Genomic DNA, 15534 nt, shown 5'->3' on the forward strand with positions numbered 1-15534 from the left:
TTTCCTATCTTCATCATTCTCCCTGCAGCTGTCACTAAAATAGAAGCTAGGTGCTGCTCACCTGGATCCCTGTACTGAAAAGAGCAGGGAATGTAGCAGGTGTGGACAGAAAATGATAGTGCTGATATACTGAGGTAATGAATGGCGTATATACCTCAGCTTTCATGGTCAAATTTATATAATACACATACTCCTAGGTAGAAATATAATTAGCTATAATTACAATTTTGAATCAATTATCTTTTGTCTTTCTTTGAGTTTGGAGTGTTTATTTTATAAATGTATGTAAGGGCCTCCCTGGTGGCACCATGGAATTAAAGCACAACACTCAGAAACTCTCTGCAGCCACTGCAGCACGAGTTCAACATGGCCGGGGGGTGACCCACAGGGCGCAATAGACCTCTCCTGTCTCTCTGGCTGCTCTCCTCAGCAGTGTATTTCAGCAGACCTGCCAGTTATGATCCCTACTTCTGTCTATGAATCCTCTCACCACCCCCCACCCCTTCACCTCTAGCCTGTACCCTAGTTCTTATGTGCATAAATAAATAAATAAATAAATCTTCAAAAAGGATGTTAAACATATCAAGTATATACTATAGAACATTCTCGGTAGCTTTGAATTCTAATTTATCAAACCCCGTTAATATGAAAGTGTACTCACTTCATATTATCAACAGCTATGTGAATGAAGTTGAATAAGTGACATTGAAAATGTACATAATCAGTTTTCTATTAAAAAATTTAATCTTTTGGCAATTACCTTGCTTGGGGCAAGATAATGGCATAGCATAGCTTTCCTGCTAACTCTGTCAGTATTGCCAGCAAGTCATATTCCCTATTTATTCTGAGACCTATTTATTCTCTTGGCTTGTAGAAGGCCCCACTGTTGAGCATACACTGTTTCTTTGTGTGCATAGTGGGGATAAGGAGGGGAGACAGAGAGGGAGCAAGTTTTTTATTGTCTCTTTCTATTAGGGCACTAATCCTATCATGAGGTTGCCACCATCAGGCTACATCTAAACCATATTTCTTTCCAAAGACCTCATATCCAAACCGCCTGCTGCTCCCCTCAGCAGTGTACTTCCTTGATCTGCCTGTTCTGCTCCCCACTCTGACTCTGGTGAATCCTCTCACCGCCCCTGCATCTCTGGCCTGTACCCTAGTTCTGTATGCATAAGTAAATAAATCTTTTTTGTTTGTTTGTTTGTTTTTTTTGTTTTAAAGGACAAGTCTATTAAGAAAAGGAAAAAAAAAAAAGAGAAACACCTGCTTAGTCACAGGCGGGGAGGAGAGCTGCAATTTTTGCAATTCCTCAGCCTTCCTTAATAAACATTAAATATCCACGCACACATTTACAAGGGCTCACTTTAATAGGACTCACAATGTGTTCACTCCATCAGTTAAATTAGATCTTGCAGGAGACATGGCTTTGCATTGGGCTTACAAAGTTAGTTTACATAGTGTGATGAAATAGCTGGCATGTGGGACAGGTAGTGATCCCTGCCTTTTGGCATTTATGCCCCTTGAGGATGGACTGTGTCCAAAAGCTAATTTGTAGTATGAGGATATAGCAGAAGTGATGAGGAGGTCACTCCTGAGGTCAGGTTGGGGCCAGTGATGTATCCATATGTGTTCTCCAGCTGAAGGTATATTCGTTCAGCAAGAGGGTAAACTTTTTTCAGCCCATAGGAAGCAGGTCGGTTTTTCTACTTTAGTGAGCACAAAGCTGACTAGATCACACTTACAGTTTCCCTAGAACATGCTTTCAGCTAGGTGTACATGCATGTACACATACAGAGACACATACACTACTGGGGTAATAAAAGCTGGAAATTGTCATGATGAATCTCCTGCCCACCACTACATATTCCAGGAGGAAGTGGGTACAGATAGGCAATTACCACCTCCATTAAAAAAGGCAGCATCTTGCTCCCCTCAGCAGTGTACTTCGTCGACCTGCCTGTTCTGCTCTCCACTCTGTCTCTGGTGAAGCCTCTCACCGCCCCTGAGCCTCTGGCCTGTACCCCAGTTCTTATGTACAAATAAATAAATCTTAAAAAAAAAAAAAAAAAAAGGGAGCATCAGATGTGATTTGTTACGCCTCCCATGGAGAAGACCAATAGGAAGTGATCTAAGCAAGAAAATAAAAAATTAAGGTCATTCTTTTTGTGTTAATAGCACGGAAAGAACAAGCATGGAAATTGACCTTAATAATGGAAAATAAAATTTTTGAAGATAAAAAGTATATGTGTGTGTGTGTATGTATGTATACACAACTAAATAAATGAAAAGTAAATTATATATATTCATTTATATATACATCTGAAAAGTTTACTCATTTCTCATGCTGTGACATTGGAGAAACTCAATAACTGATCACATTTAAAAGCTCTGTTTACCTTTGTTCTTTGATAAGTCACAGCAGGCTGATTTAAATGATATATAAGTTAAATCAATCAACTTTTCATCTCTGTTTATATCTCATCTAAAGAAATTCTATATTCTATGATTTCCTGATTCCAGAGCATGAAACATATCATTACACTATCTGGATTTGATATTTCTCAATGAATAATTCAAAAAAAATTTCACAGATAAAATTCATCCTTTAGCATTTTTTCTTCCTTCTTTTTTACATCCTCTAGAATTAAAAAAAATTAAATAATTTTTTATTTAACTCAGCTAACCCAAATTATCATTCACATATAGAATTGATGTATTTTCATAATAATTTGCTATTTTTGCCTTTTAAAGTGAAATTCCAGGAAATATGAAAATTTATCATTGAAAAACTTTTAAACATCAAATGGAGATATTTTTTATTTTATAGTCTTTTAAAATCGAATGTATAATTTACAGTAACATCACAACTCAACTCACACTAGGCCTATGTTAGCAGAATGTTAATCTTACCTTATAGTTGGGTATTTTTCACATGAAGGGTTTTGCACACCAGATAAGACATGTCACTACAAGACAATTTAACTCACCTAACAAGCATAAACTCCCAAGAAGCAGGCCTTGCTCAGAGTGGAAAATGTATTCTCATTCTCAGGGTGATTACAATGTAATCGAGACTACAAGCAAAGACACAGACAGCAATAAATACTACACTTGAGGAATTGAAACGGGCTGGTGATAGCACAGAAAATTGCTATTTCTATCTGTGGAAATCAGAAAATGAGTCATCTGGTATGAACTATAAAATGGGCATTAAATAATGAACATTTAATAGCTCGACCATATTAAAGAAGGAGCTTTAGAATCAGAGAGAACTGTGTTAATTGTATGTGCTCACCAGTATTTGGAAGGCCAGTCAATAGTTTATAAGAGTCCACAATCAATAGAATTGATCTGGGAAGGGGGTGGATTTCACAAAGATAAGTATAGAAGCAACATGAGGGATGATAGGGAGTCAGAGCTATTAAAAGGCTCTTATGATACACTCCCGAAGATATAATACAAATCTAGACTAAAGAAATGAAAAGAGAAGTGGTGAGTGACAAAATAATAGACTTGAGAGACAATGAAGATATCGATGACAGAATTAAACTGAATGTGTGTGTATGTGTGTGTGTGTGTGTGTGTGTGTGAGAGAGAGAGAGAGAGAGAGAGAGAGAGAGCTACATCTAAGATGACTGAGGATGATAGAAAAATTAAGGTGGAAAACAGGTGGAAGGACAGCTGTAATGTTAAGCTATAATGTTAAGCTGACTATAGAATTTTTTTTGCATGAAATTATTGTAGTGGGCTGACCCATTTAGTCTCTAAAACTACAGAAGGGTATGCATTAAAAGTACAGATGTGGGGCCCTCCCTGGTGGTGCAGCCAGCTAAAGCCACTTCTGCATGAGTTCAATCCCCGCCTGCCCCAGAGGAGATCCACATGGTGTGGCAGACCTCTCCTGACCTGCCCACTGCTCCCCTCAGCAGTGTACTTCGTCGATCTGCCTGTTCTGCTCCCCACTCTGTCTCTGGTGAATCCTCTCACCCTCTGCATCTCTGGCCTGTACCCCAGTTCTGTATGAATAAATAAATCTTTAAAAAAAAAAAAGCACAGATGTGTCTTTAATATTTGCCCCACCTGGATGGTACATAAGAAGTGGCCAGTTAGAGAGAGATGAGTGAGGATATAACCGGAAGTACTAAATCATTTATTATGTGGTAGGTTTTTAAGTTTTTTTATTCTTTAATGTGTATTGCTTTTTACTGTGGTAAGATTGTTTTACAGCACTGTTTATAATTCAGGGAGCCAAGTTCATAACTTCACACCAAGCCCACTAACAAATAACTATAATCTTCCATCTAAGCAAGTTTCTCAATTATATAGAGGGGTGAAGAGTCAGAATTCTATATCGTAATGAAATTGAGAAAAAAAAAAACTTTAAGAGCAAAAAAGCATTAAAATGCTATAAAGGAGGAAAGCTACAACACTTGATTGAAGGTTATTGCCAATGCATTAATTTCAGCAAGCATATGGAGAATTAAATTGCAAGAGCTTAGAAAGTGGACGTTTGGTTCAAGTGATGACACTTTGGCTTGCTTCACTAAGTTTGTAGGTAAAAGTGAAAAAGAAGGCTTAAAAGAAAGCTGGGTGGAGGAAAGATAGGACAATCTGAGCATGTTTATGAGTAGGATATAAAGCTAGTAGGGAGAGTAAAAATCAAACCAGGATGTAGCATCCAATGAACAAGAGATTTTTCTAGGCAAGCAGGTGTCATATAGAAATATGTAGATAGTTTAACCTTGGCATTTCTTAACGAGTGAGTCTGCCACTGAGGAGGTTAGAGGGGAGGGGAAAGGCATGTAACGAGCAGGGACACTATGAAGAAAGCAAGCAGGTTGAGAGATCACTGCCAGGTGGTCTTCATCAGTGAGTTGCTAGTGAGATCATCTTTCATCTGTTAACATTTATGATTCCGGGGAGGGTTGGGGACTTCAAGATGTTCAAGAAGCTTTGGATCTGTTGCTATAGAGAATGAAAATAAAGAATTGCAAGTGACATTTACATCCCTTATATTTCTCATGAAAGCAGTAAATTAAAAAAAAAAAAAATCCCACAAAAGCATGTACAAATATATAGTGAAATTTTCCCAGGGATAGAATTGGAGAATGCAAACATGACCCTGCAGGAAGGATTATCGATACTTTGCCAGAACCTTCTCAATATGTTTTAGTAAGAAGCTTGGTTAAAGGAAAAGTGAAGTCAGATGGGTGTGATGGATGAGAGTCTGTAGAGTTCAAAGGCACAATATCACCATCGAGACACAAATTAGCTTGTGTGTTTGTCACGGAGGAGCATGTGGGATTCAGGATTCAGGTTGAAGCTCTGCTCAGAATCTGAGAAGCAGGAGAGAAGCAGTTTCAAGAGATGACATAACTAGGGTGTGGACAATACAATAAATGGTCAGTGGGAGGGGGCTGGAGGTCACTGGGCTTCGATGACTTTGAGCTGTGTGAGGCCACAGGGTGAGAGTGATGACAGAAAGAGGGAGAGGATAAGGTGACGAAGTCTGTGAGAAAATTTTCATGACAGTGCTCTATGCCAAATAAAGAAAGGAATGAGGAATTTAGCTATTTAATTATTAATTTAGCTCTTTAATTATTTAGTAGGGGCTGTTCTCTGGGGAATTATTAATCTTATGCATTGTAAATGTTTAGTTAAGCCCATGAGTTCTAAACAAATATTGGACAAACCTATGTGTCCTAGGGATACATAGGATCATAAATAGAAGTTTAATGGTGACCAGTTAAATCTGTTCAAACACAAGACGCTTGTGTCCATGTAATCTGGTCTCAATTTTATTGACAGTCTATCTTGAACTGGATAGTATGGTGGAAAGAAGATGGCAGAGATGACGGTGAGAGGATTCACCAGGGACAGAACGGGGAGCAGAACAGGCAGATCAACAAAGTACACTGATGAGGGGAGCAGTGGGAGGGTCAGGAGAGGTCTGCCACACCATGTGGTCACCTCCGGGGTAGGTGGGGGATAGAACTCATGCAAGTGGCTCATGGGCAAGTGGCTTTAGCTTCTTAGTGCTGTGCTTTAAACCGCTGTGCCACTAGGGAGGGCCTGGAAGTGTAAGGAAAACTCACCAGAGATCCATCTCTGGGGTTTAATCTTGAAAAATTCAATTTAGTCATTGTGATTCTGGAGGCTGAAACTTAAGTTAATCAATGAAAAATATTTGAAAAACAAGTTATGACTATATGCCAGACAACTTGCTTTCTTCCTAACTGCCCCCCCCCAACATACACACAGAATTGTTTTTTCTTATTTATGGAGTGTGTGTTATATGTGGTATTCACAACCCAGTAGCTAGTCATTTGCTTAGAGAACATCCCTGGCTAAGGGAAATAGTTGGGTTACACAAACTGGTCTCTTCCAGCCCATGACCTTTGTCACATTTTCTGATACTCAATTCTTTCTTTTCTGGGTTAACTCTAACTTTTCAAATTTTGAGTATTAAATGAAAAAGTCTATTGATTTTTTTAAAAGATTTTAAAAAATTTATTTATGCATATAAGAACTGGGGTAGAGGTGAGAGGTGTGGGGGCTGTGAGGGGTGACAAGATTCACCAAAGACAGACCGGGGAGAAGAACAGGCAGGCTGACTGAAATACACTGCGGAGGGAAGCAGCAGGTAAGGCAGGAACAATCTGCTGGGCCATGTGGGTCAGCTCTGTGGCCAAGGATTGAAGTCATGCTGCGGTGGCTGTGATAGCTTCAGACTGCTGAGACTTTAATCCCTGCACTCCCAGGCAGGCCTTCTGTTGATTTTTTAAACATTGTACTAATTTTTATTGGCTTGAAACTCTAAATGATTTAGGAATATAGGTTTACACTATGCCTACTGCCAAAGCATCAACTTTGATTTATCTGAAGTTTAATGATAAAAGAGCATCCTGTCAAAATTCATCACCCACATAGTAAGAACACTGAAATGCTACTTTTTGAAGATAACAATTTTTATGCTTCATAAAAGCAGCCACTGAAATACTGTTTTCAACAAAGCATTCAAAACAACGAAACAACTTTTGCAAAGCTCTGTAATTTTCTTTTTCTTTCCTGTGCATAGACCTTTTTGATCTTCATTGTTGAGTCTTAAGTATACTGAGGAATTGTTTCCCTTATTAAAAACTCACTTTGCCCAGATAATGAAACTTTGCTTGTAATGAATGAGATAGAACACTTGTTACTATCTTGCTTTTGCTCCAGTCCATCCATGTGGAAAGCAAGTTCACTGGGTCTTATTTTTATAACTCAGCTGTGTCTCAGCTCATGGAATTTCCCTTTTGAGATAACTCCAGCCCTATTTCACTTTTAAATGACTGCTAAAAGTGACAGAGAGTGATTCATTTATTAACAGGGAAAAGAAGTTGATAAACTGTGTTAGTGATTATTTTTATTCTTTTTCAGAAAGCACATTCCTTGAGGGGTTTTCTCCTTGCTAGATGGAAAGAATTTTTAATTAGCATAAATCTGATACAGCTCTCATAGGAATGAATAACACAACACTTTGAGCACACAAATCTCTCTCATGCCCTACTATTGTTTCGTGTGTGTACAATGACTTGATTTACATTAAACCTTAGTTATCAAACCTCTACCATCAGCAATGGTCCATCGCAATTTACAATGTCTCCATTCCAAAAGTTTTATCACAACTACTTAGAAAAGTGCTGATTTATGATAATTAGCAATGAGCAAGAAATCATGGTCTTTACTGTAGGAGAAATGGCAGGATATACTGTAAAATTTCTCTTTTTAAATTGGGAAAGAATTGCCATTTGTGATGAATCATATGCTTAGAAACCCACCCAGAGACTTACTACACCAAGATGTCTTTTATCAAACAGCAAATTCAGAATGAGTGAAAACATCTTAAAAAGAAAAATGGTCAAGTGTGTTTCCTCTTGCTTTGCAAATACTTTAATACTTTTTAAAAAAGATTTATTTATTTATGCATACAGAACTGGGGTGCAGACCAGAGGTGCAATAGTGGTAAGAAAATTCATCAGAGACAGATTGGGGAGCAGAACAGACAGCCTGACTAAGTACACTGCTGAGGGGAGCAGTGAGTGGGTCAGGAGAGGTCTGCCACGCCATGTGGATCATGTCTGGGAGGGGATTGAACTCACACTGAAGTGGCTGCATTCAGTTTGCAGTGTGCGTCCTAACCTGTTGCACCACCAGGGAGGGCCCTTTAATAATACTTTTAAAGGTGACAGCTAAAAAATACAGTGCTGCAAAAGAGTGGCTGTTATTTATTGTAATATCCTCAAATCTTAATGATTATTTTAATGTATTGCTCACCCCATCAGCCTGTCTTTATTGACTGTTTTGACTGGCTCATCTCTGTATTTTATATTTATTAGTGAAAAATAAGTCCAGTTATCTATCTGAAACCATGTAAAATTATCAGTGTAATTATCTCAGGAGCATGAGAAATGCTGTTTTTATTTTTTGAGAGAACAATGGTTTTAAAAATTACTACTTCAACTGACACTCATTTGGTTTCTTGGAAATCTCAACCAAACTTTCATTTGTTTATATTATATTTTCTCTGGCATGAAATGTCTTTCTGTGTTTTTATGCAAATCTTATTATGTGGATTACTAATAAAATAAATAACAAATGTGGGCAGTTGGCAGTTGGTGTTTTTCCCCGCTAAGCAGAGCAATTCCCTTTGCTAGACAGATAAAGAAGAGGAGAGACCTGGGAAATTTATACTCAAATGAAAGTAAGTGTGATCTATTCACACCATTCTACTCAGATCAGATTCCCTCAGACTTCTAGAAAAAACAAGATTACTATCATGGTCAGAATGAAAAGTGGTCTTGGTTTGGTTTATTGATCAAGAACCTCATCAGAGAGGTTAGATGGCGACAGAATGGGCACAAGTCAGGGACAATGCCAGCGTCTCTTGTCAGTTATGCCATGGAACTGAAGTTAAAACCAGAAAGGCATGTGATATACCAGAAAGGCATGTGGTACAACTGGTATCACATCATCCCATCAAGGAGTGTCAGAATATGTTAAGCACATTGTGATCTTCACCTATAGGGAGTGACATCATAAACATAATATCATCTCTTGAGTTATGCTGTAGATGTGATGCTTTTGATTCATCTCTTGATATTACACCAAATCCAAGCAACAGAAATTACTGTCCTTATTTTATAGTTACTAAAGTTAAGACAGAAATTATTTGTTATATGCCTAAGAACACATTGTTACAAATGATAGATATGGAATGGGGACTGAGGAAAATCTAATTTTCAACACCTCAAGTTGGCACTTGTCTTTCTACCATACAGATTCTCATAAGAAAATATATCCCTTCATGCACTTATATGTTCATTGCAGAACAATTTACAATTGCTGAGTCACAGAAACAAATCAAAGGGCCCCGGACAAAGGAATGGAGAAATATGATGGTGTGTATATGCACAATGGAGTACTATACAACTATAAAAGGGTGGATGCTTGTGATTTACAGCATGGATAGAACCAGAGGGGATATTGTGAAGAAAAATAAGTCAGAAGGAGATATACAAACATGTAATTATTTCACCCATATATGTAATGTAGAGAAACAAAGGAACAGAAATAACTAAATAAAAGCATATCCTATACCTCTGACTAGAAAGTTGAAGCTTACCAAGGAGGAAGGGTGGGAGTGAGGAACAAAAAAGGGAGGGGACCCCAAATGGACCATGGAGAATTATGGGTCCTATGGTAGAGGGTCTTATGTGATAATACATTTGAAGAGATGTGATCCTATACCTCTGAATCATATGTAGTGTTGTAAAGAAAATTTATTTCAATTTGAAAGACAAAATGGATCTCTCTTGGTGCTTAGCTGTACAGCCTAATTGTCATTTATAAATATAATGTATGATTAGAACTTACGGAAATTTTATAGGAATCTAAAAAAGTCTTCTTTTGTAAGTTTTCCCAAAATATTCCACCCAACATAGAAAATTGTATTTCCCCCCCTAATCCAGTCCCTACGGCTTGTCTATACAATAAAGTATTCCCATTGGCCTGTTATACAGGTTTATTTTGTAGAATATGAAGATGTAATATGATTTTGTTTTTCATTAGCTACAAACTCAGGCTTGTTATTACAGAAGCAAAAACCCGATATGTTAACTTTTTCCTATTGGGAAACCGAATTTTTGTAAGAGTGGGTGGAGCTGAGTTTATAACCATAATATTGATGTGTAGCAGTTTGAGTGGATAGACTTCCTATTAGCTTACGGTACAAGTGTCCAGCTCAGTTAATTCATTTCTAAGTGGAGGGTACTCGTTGACTGCATGCCTGCCAAAATGTAAACTCTCTATTTAAAAATAAAAAGAACAAAATTGGTTGTCATCCTCATCATTGTGACACATACTCGTCCTGCAGTGGTTGCCAATAGCTTCCTAGTGCTGAGATTCAATCCCTTGCACTAGCAGGGAGTCCCTGATAAACACATGAGTTTTTGAAATTAGGAGGAATATAAAAGTGAAAATAGATGACATAGTGTCAAGCCAAGCAAAGTGTTAAAGAATCTACAGTAATCAAAGAAATCTGGGGAGAAAATTAAATCAATGAATGATCTTTAATGAAAAGACCGAGGTCCACTTGGAGTTCTGTAAATTCCCTATGAAGAAAATTGGCTGTGGTGCTTCCCTGGTGGAGCTGGGCTGAAAGTCTCAGTGCTATCAAGGTATTGCCAGCCACTGCAATGTGAGCTTGACCCCTGGGCAGGCAGCTGAGCCACATGGCACAGCAGACCTCTTCCATCTCACCATCTCACCCCGATGCCCCCCCCCTCAGCAGTGGATTTCAGTAGTTTTGCACCTCAATCTGTTGCTGGTGAATTCTCTCATCTCTCATCTCTGGTCTACACTCAAGTTCTTGAATGTGTAAATAAATAAAAATAAATTATTAAAAAAAAAAGAAAATTGGCATCATCATGAAATAAATGTAAGGGAAAAGAGGGATATGGAATGCTTATTTCTGGAAGGTCATATAAATTAAATAAATAAATCGAGGTTCCAATTTCATACATCTGTATTTTCCCAAGCATAGATTCTTATTTTCAGCTCAGAGAAAGTAAGAGACTCACACATACCAACCTGCCAAGATTTTATAGGAATATTTGTGTTAACTGAGAGCACAGTACCATGGCCAATATTTTCTTTCTGTGCAAATGAAAATGAAAAGTTAAAGCCAGAGGCTTGATTGAGTACAATGACAAACAAATCAGAAAAAGGCCTGATCTCATTCCTTCTGGCGGGATGAAGCTGAGAACAGATAAATGCATCACCCACAAGGTGATTTTAGGTGGTGGTATAGGCTACCAGTGAGATAAATTGAAATAATGAGTCAACATTATTGGACAGAGGTTTTGCTATGTGCTTTTATCCAAAGCAATCTTTTCTAGAGAAATACTTAGCTAAGACATGAATGTGAAAATGGGCAGGGCCTACCAGGAAAGAGAACCAAAGCAGAGGAAAGAACAAATCAAGAAAGGCCTTGATGCCATATTGCAATTTAAGAGTGTTGAGAACACATCCTGGCACTTGTAATGGTAGTTAGAAAAAAAAAAGTTGGGGGGGGGGTCCTCCTTGGTGATGCAAGGGGTTAAAATGCAGCACTATGAAGTTATCTGAGTCCATTGCAGCACAAGTTTGATCCCTGGTCAGGGAGCTTACCCACATGGTGCAGCAGACCTCTCCTGACCCGCCCACTGCTCCCCTCAGCAGTGTATTTCAGTGAATCGGCCTGTTCTGCTCCCTACTCTGTCTCTGGCTACTCTGCACAACCCCCAGCACCTCTGGCCTTTCCCCCAGCTCTTGTATGTATAAGTAAATACATCTTAAAAAATAAAAAAAAGGAAACCTTTTCTTCATATCATCACCAACGTCTTTGTCAGTACCATCCTACGTCCATGATACCAACTGAAACATGAATGAAATATCAGCCTTCAGTCTATGTCCCAGAACCCTGACTGTATCATGCTTGTAGGTTGGGTGCAACAAGAGGTGAAAACCTATAGATAGTGCTGAGAACCCCTAAAACACAGCATCAACATTCTAATAAGGGCACAGAGCCTGTCGGCAAAGACTCGAGACAGGGATCATTACCATTTTCCTGTTTGTGATTTATATATGTATCAAATCTTATAGATGAATTGTGTATGGTTTTCAGATGAGATTTATATAATAACTTGGTTTGTTATATAAAAAAGATTTTGGTTTAGGTGGATCTAAATTTGCTTTAAAGTAAACTTTTGAAATCATTTAAAAATGTTCTGTATAAAAGACATAATGCATAGTCAACAGTTCTTGAATCTATAGAACAAAGAAATATTTAAGCTCGTAGAATTTTTGAAGTCAATGCATATTTTTTAAAAAAACATTTATTCATACAGAACTGGGGTACAGGCCAGAGGTGCAGGGGTGGCGAGAGGATTCACCAGAGACAGAGTGGGGAGCAGAACAGGCCGACTGATGAAGTACACTACTGAGGGGAGCAGTGGGCTAGTCAGGAGAGGTCTGCAGGCCATGTGGACCACCTCCTGGGTGAGTGGGGTTTGAACTCAAGCTGAAGTGGCTTTGGCTTCTTAGTGCTGTGCTTTAACCTGCTGTGCCACCAGGGAGGGCCCAGTGCATATTTTTTAGGCTTATTATAGGTGAAAAACAGGATAAACAGTTTGGCACTTGATCCATTACATTACCTGTTAGTATGCAGGGATGTTCAAACACTCAGCTAGCGGGGGTTTTGAAAATGCATGGAAAGATATTTCACACAGCATATCAATAATTACTAACAATGAAAAGAGAGATGAAAATCTTGAAACCTGATGCTGGTCATTTTCTGATCACTTGTAGGAAAATTCATACCAATAGTATGATGGTTCTTCACCAGAATTTCAGAACATAACATATGCTTCCCTTTGGAATTTCTCCTTATTTTCCTCTTCTAAGAAGTGTTCCTCGAAAACACTGATAACATTCGCATTTATTGAATTATTGAAGTGTTTATCTTTTCTACATGTTTGCCAGTTCAAATTTTAACCTGATTTGTGTTCTAACACATTACCAAAAACATTTAAAATGTTAAATATATGATATATGTCCTATAATAAAGAAACTGCTCCCCATTTAGTAAATTATCTGACATGTTTTAAAGCATTTTTTCTTATGTGGTAAATTACTGGTATGTTTTAACAAAAATGACTGAGAATTCAGTCAATGGATTTAATGTGAAATCCTAGTTGTCTGATAAATCTAAACTACTTTAGGCCTTGAAATTCTTATGAAAATATGAAGAGATTGCAGTTGATAACTGTTGTGGTCCCTCTGAGTGTTAAAGTTTCCAATTTTGAAGTTGTATGATGATGATAAACAAAAATTCAAGGAATTTGGTTGGGTGTGGTTGCATAACATTAATTCTGGCATTTCCCTGAAGTTTATCCAAATGTGTTATTTTCATTAATAACTTTAATAGGGAAAACACAGTTTACTTGAGAATATAAACATTAGCTAATAAATGTACTTTAAAAAATGGCATGAGTAGTGAGAAATTAGTTAAAAGACTTTGAAAATAGGAGAAGAAATAAAAGTAGACGGCTTGGTAGAGATTTAAAAAAAAAAAAAAAGCCTTGTGCATCTGAAGAAAAAATAAACCAGCTCATAAGGAATGTTGTAGAAAACATGATATAGGAAATAAAAGTTAAAGGAAAGAATAGTATAAAGCCAATGTATTGTAATTTTAGGCCATAGAGACAGATATTAATAAGCCTGCCAAATTTCATACTCAGTAATCTCTGTGAATCCCAGAAAGGCATGTTAAAAGATAAAGAATTCTGACCTTTTAGAATTATCCATAGTAAAATTCTCAATAGCTGCCTACATTTCCTCACAATGGGCTTGTAACAGCTTACCACCATAGAGCGGTTAAGACTGAGGAAGTGAAAAGGCCCATATAATAAAGCAACAAACAAAACACAAACAAGTGTGGGTGTGTAGGAAAAGGAACCCTCTTATACTGTTTGTAAAAATGCAGATTGATCCATAACCTACAGGAAGAAATGTGGAGATTCCTCAGAAGACTAAAAATGAATCTACCCTTATGACCCAGCAATACTACCCCTAGGCACCTATCCAAAGAACACAAAAACATTAATTTGAAAGGAAACTTGCATGGCTATGTTTATAACAGCATTATTTATAACAGCTAAGGTATGAAAATAACATAAATGGTCCAGAAAGGATGAGTGGATCAAGAAGCTATCGTCTATATACACAGGGGAATACTATGCAGCAACATAAATTGAACTAGAAGAGATTATTCCAAGTGAAGTGAGACAGAAAGATAAAGATAAATAACAGAAGTTTCATTTGTATATAGAACCTAGAGAAACCAAGCAAAGGATTGACAGAGACTAAATGTTAGAATGACCCTTAAAATCAGATCGTACTTCTGAGACATTTAAAAGTACAGGGGAAGTGAAAATAGGAGAGTATAAAATGGTGGAAAGGAGAAGAAGGTAGAGTGTGGTGGAGGACGATGTGTGGTGGGGAAACGATGATGAACACACCTGAAGAAAGAAATCTTACATGTGAAGGGTGTTTAAAAAGTTATAAAGAAATCCATATGAGGAGTTTTTGCTATCATTATTGACAACTTTCAGATGAAAATATTGAGTTTATAGTTCAGAAGTAGTGCAGACAGGACTTGGACCCAGACGGGCATACCACAGAGTCCACCCTTATTTTAAGCTCTTTGTTTATGATGCCTTATGTGTTTATTTTTATTTTGTATTTTATCAGATATTAGTGGATAGAAGCCAGGCTGGTCAACTTTGAGCAGTTTTGCAAAGCAGGGATAGACTGTTCAGACTTTTTTATACTTACACTCTCATAGTTTTTCCTGAGTAGGTTAAAAGGGTTACTCTTTTTGTTGATTTTTTTTTTTAATTCTGATGGAAAAATCTAGTTAAGTTTTCAGCTTAAGTTTTCAACACATGTAGTAAAAGCATTGTATCACTAAAAGGTCTCCATATTCCCAGAAGTTCTGATATTACTAAATATGCAACTCTGTTAAAAGTGTTAATCGTATGTTAATCATATGCCTGCTAGTATTATCTTTAAATACCTTCTCTCATATTCACTTATCGGCTCTTGGCCAATTCATTCCAAACTTTCTTGATTCAATTTTAGTATAAAGTTTTTTAAACTCAGAACAATAACTATTGAAAAAAGCATTTCAGTCCTTCACAGAATTACATTTATTACTTTTATTTGTTCATATGTCATCATAACTCATAATTATTACTATTATAATCATTATTTATTATTGCATTGCCCAAACCAAGAAATATAATTCATCTTTTCTCAATCTGTAACACTGGCCATAAATCAATTTTAGATGCTTAGATGTGGAGATGCCTAAAACTCCAAACACTCATTTTCAAAGATACTAAAACATACACATTACTTGCTCATGTTATGATAATAATGATTTTTTTT

Source organism: Condylura cristata, unplaced genomic scaffold, assembly GCF_000260355.1.
Source record: "Condylura cristata isolate star-nosed mole 26May11 unplaced genomic scaffold, ConCri1.0 scaffold00003, whole genome shotgun sequence".
NCBI lineage: Eukaryota > Metazoa > Chordata > Mammalia > Eulipotyphla > Talpidae > Condylura > Condylura cristata.